Consider the following 4,162-nt stretch of genomic DNA (forward strand, 5'->3'; position numbering starts at 1 on the left):
ATCGGCACAGCCGCACGCCCGCACATAGGTCATTGCGCCACCCCGCCATGCTCGTCCCACTTTGGTGCTGGTGGATTTGGTGAATTTGGACTGAGTTTTTTTTACGGAGCATTTGGACTGAGTTGAGCATCTCTACTCTTAATGGAGCAGTTGGTAGTCTCCGCCGGTCAATTTTCGTCCCACTTTCCCTGGTCAATTTTCGTCCCACCTCCACTGGTTTTTTTTGGTATTTCGTCCCACCTTCCGCTACCCACAAGTTACAACGACGCCCATTGTGAACCGGGAAGGTTCACAGCTAGAAAAACCACCTAAAACGATTAACACGGTTAACCTACGAAATTACAGCTGATCGTTCTGAAACATAACCCCTAGGACCGGAAAATCTGATCGTTCTACACGCATCTTCCGTCCCCGCCGCACAAACCCTTGGCCGCCGTCACCAACGCTGAAACCGTAGACCTTCACGGCCGGTCAAAACCGGCGCCGCCGCCGTCCGAGTGCAAAGACAATTGTTCATCGGATCCGTCGCTGTTCAGCGGATCCAGTCTTGGCCGCCGTCACCAACGCTGAAACCGTAGACCTCCTTCACGGCCGGTCAAAACCGGCGACGCCGCCGTCCGATTGGATCCGTCGCTGTTCAGCGGATCCATACGCCGCCGGACACTATCTGGGCCGGCGATTGCAAATTCAGGTTGGGCGTTTATGTATTCTACCCTTTACAAATTCTACTGCTTGTTCAGCGGATCCAGTCGCCGGCGGACACTATCTGGGCCGGCGATTGCAAAGTCAGGTTGGGCGTTTATGTATTCTAACCTTTACAAATTCTACTGCTAACCCTTACAACTCTTGATCTCTGATCTGTACCGTGGTCATACTGAACAAATACTATCATTGTGAGCTCGGATCGGTACCGTGGTCATACTGTGCAAGATTTGAGAACCTGAAATTTAAAAATCCATATTGCGTCACCATTCAATGACTTTGACATAGTTAAATTACACCCAACTGACTAATATGCCGTGGCCATACCTGTTTTTCTCATTTTGTCATCTCCTAATTCTTGCAGGTGGTGAATCGTCTCATTGCCGGTGTCAGAATAAGAATCAAGTGCCAACAGTCATTTATTTTACGTGCACATAACTGACAAGAGTTTGTGGCTGGTGACGGCCCTCGGGGACGGTGTCATCAGCAGCAGCATCTGGCAAGTGCATCCAGTTTGCAGGTCACAACTTCAGAGGATCTCCAGTTTTCAGCCCCGAAACAGCATCACATGCAAGAAGAAACACAAACATAAGGTAGTTATGACACTTGAATCTAATAGTTTCCATGCAACGGTTAAGGTTTGTGTGCCAATAGGAAATATTCAATGTTTCTATGCCAGGTGAGCATCAGATGGTTCAAATTGATTGAGTCCAACTATAGTCTGAACTTATACAATAATAAGGTGAAAAAACTTGATCCTCACAGTTGAACCACCTTTTTGAATGGGAAATCAGAATTGTTTTCCTCATAGCACAAATTTATCTTACATTGATGGGAAATCAGAATTGTTTTCCTCAAATGTCTGTTTGAACTACCAGCAAAAACACGCTTTATATGTCTGGTCCAATATATGCTGCAAGATGATGCATGTTTCTGCCGCTATTACTCGGCCTGAAATTGCAGCAGTACGAAATGTATTGTTCTGGTAGCCACTTGACCTCCTACTGTTAAGTCAATGCACACTATGATTCTATAGACTCATGCCAGCACACCATAAATAATTACCATATTGTCATTGCAAATACAGCAGTTAAATGATCCCTATATTTTAGATCGAGGACCGCTACTATATTGTCAACGCACGAGCAGTCAAATGAATCCTCATCCGTACTTCACAGAAGGCAGAGGTCATTAATTGTAAGTTTTGTGTAATTGCATAGGTCCTTATGGGTAATTCAGGAAGCAAGGTGGTTGATCAGCAACCAGAAGAGGACGTTACTACTGGTATGCTGCATTTCTACGAGAAAGTACTACACATATGTTATTCACAAGCTTTTATTATCGTGTTTTGCAGGCCTTAAAAGCGTGATAACTGTTGAAGTTAATTCTCCGGTCATGCTTCTACCTATCATAATGTGCTACACATGAGTTCTGTGCACTTCTGATATTCACATAACTAAAACATAATGCTTTTCAGGCCTTACAAGCTCTACAATAGTTGAAGATAACAATGCAAGCATCTTACCCTTAGCTCAAAATGGTGGGGATATTGCTTGTGTGAATATTGTTGGTAATGTTGCCATGTAGATACGACGTTTATATCATTGTCCTTATATTCATGATGGTTATTACTCTACAGATGTAACATTGTCGTTTTCGGATGGAGAGCATAATGAGACTTTATTCACAGATTCTAATATAAAGAATTGGGATTTTAGTATAAATGAAGGTGGTACTCGCTCAACCGCATTACAAATGCCAAGATTGTTAAAACCATATATTCGGAGCCTAACTATTTTGATTTTATTCTTTTACTCGGTACAACTCTACAGGTGGCACAAGTTTGCAACGGATTAAAGACCATCATGATGATTCGTTGTTGGGTTCCAAATATCCAAGTCTTGATTGGCGCACAAATGTACTTAGCAAAAGTACTATTGGTACCAACTCATACTTATTCCAAAAGTACTATGTGTAAGTTACCGTAACTCTTCATTCTAGGTGCCATTAGTATCAAAATGTTGAAACAATATTTCTTCTTTTACTTAGTCCATGTTGCTAGAGTCAACACGAGGTCAAAAGTTTTGTAAGAAGGAAACTATCCAGACATTGGCAACATTATTTGATAGCTGGCCTGGGATGGAGACCGACATCTCATCTTGCAATAAGGTAAATAAAATATTATGTCTATTGTTATCATGCTTTGTTTTTGTTTCTAATAGCTTCACTTGTAGATTTATCTTCCCTATGCATTTATTGGCCGATACATATTGTACGTCATCGACAAAGAGGCACGTCGTCTATATATTATGGATCCTATTCAATCATCACAATCGTCAGAGGATAAAAACTTGAGGCATTCACTAAAATTAAAAAGTTTTTCAAGGGATTTCAAAGAAGCACTCGAAATAAAGCTGCCTGGGTGGAATTTCGATATATCTAAATGGCATCGTTTATTTCCGGCCGGTGTTCCAACGAGTATAGACGGGTAATGAATTCATAACAAGATTATTTACTTTTGTTATCATTATTTTATTTATATTATTAATTGAAAGTTTGTTCAGGAATGTGTCTGGCTATTTTGTTTTTCATTTTATGCTCTGGTGGAACGGTAAAGAATTGGTCAAGCCGGTTTGCGCGGTGAGTATTGTGGGTTACATGTTTTAAGACCTTCAGCGTGAAGTTTTCATACTAACTACATTTATTTTTTCTGCAGGATGGGTATGAATTGAGGAAGCATTTTTTATTATACTTGCTAAATCATCGTGGAAATGAAGCTAGAGGAAACTTTCCTGATATTGTGAAAGAATTTCTTAAGCGCATCATCTAGATATTAATATTCTTGTAATAGATGTTAAGTTGTAACATCACTTAGTTTGTTACATTGCAATAATGGACTTCAGTTTGTGTTACATGTTTAAGATGTGTCAATGTAAAACAATGTGTAACTCTGGTAAAATATTTCAAGAGCCCGTGGCAACGCACGGGCATTCTACTAGTTATTTTAGGGGTGGACTGAGCTGAGCTGCTGAATATCTTTCGTGCAGTCAGTGTATGAGGGGAGAGGTCTCGTTGCTGCTCTTGGGCTGCTGGTTAGTGGGTTGTGCCGCTGCAGCCAATGGGCTATTATTGGTATGTTTGTCAACAGGAGAGCTGCTGCATAGTCTCTCAAAGTAGTACTTTTAGTATTTTTGTCATATACCTATGTGTAGGAAATTGTTTGCAGCAAATTTTGGGTGTACATCTGTATACTCATGACCAATAGTGGATCTGCCCCTGTTAACTACTGACTGGCTAGCATCACGTCAGATTTTTCCAGCAAAAAAATCACTCTAAAAAAGATAGAACATGTGTGCCGCTTCTTGCGAAAGCAAAAAAAGGCTCCGCTCTCCCCATCACGGGCGATGACGCTCCAGCTATCCCCTCGTCACCATGCTGCGACCTCCCCTCCCACCTCAAG

At 41.5% G+C, this 4,162-nt stretch overlaps 1 long non-coding RNA gene across 2 annotated transcripts; it reads left to right on the top strand.

Moving 5' to 3' along the window:
- Positions 1–377: 377 nt before the first annotated feature.
- LOC123161649 (uncharacterized) lies at positions 378–3,614 on the top strand. Of its 2 annotated transcripts, XR_006480775.1 has the most exons (11): positions 378–691; positions 1,067–1,295; positions 1,923–1,986; positions 2,057–2,094; positions 2,180–2,242; positions 2,342–2,431; positions 2,535–2,676; positions 2,752–2,871; positions 2,937–3,190; positions 3,267–3,342; positions 3,419–3,614. It is a non-coding gene; the product is annotated as an uncharacterized lncRNA (long non-coding RNA). The 2 variants fall into 2 exon arrangements; XR_006480774.1 differs by having other exon boundaries at positions 1,923–2,094.
- The last annotated feature ends 548 nt before the right edge of the window (positions 3,615–4,162 follow it).

The sequence above is a fragment of the Triticum aestivum genome, chromosome 7B (genome assembly GCF_018294505.1).
Source record: "Triticum aestivum cultivar Chinese Spring chromosome 7B, IWGSC CS RefSeq v2.1, whole genome shotgun sequence".
Taxonomy (NCBI): Eukaryota; Viridiplantae; Streptophyta; class Magnoliopsida; order Poales; family Poaceae; genus Triticum; species Triticum aestivum.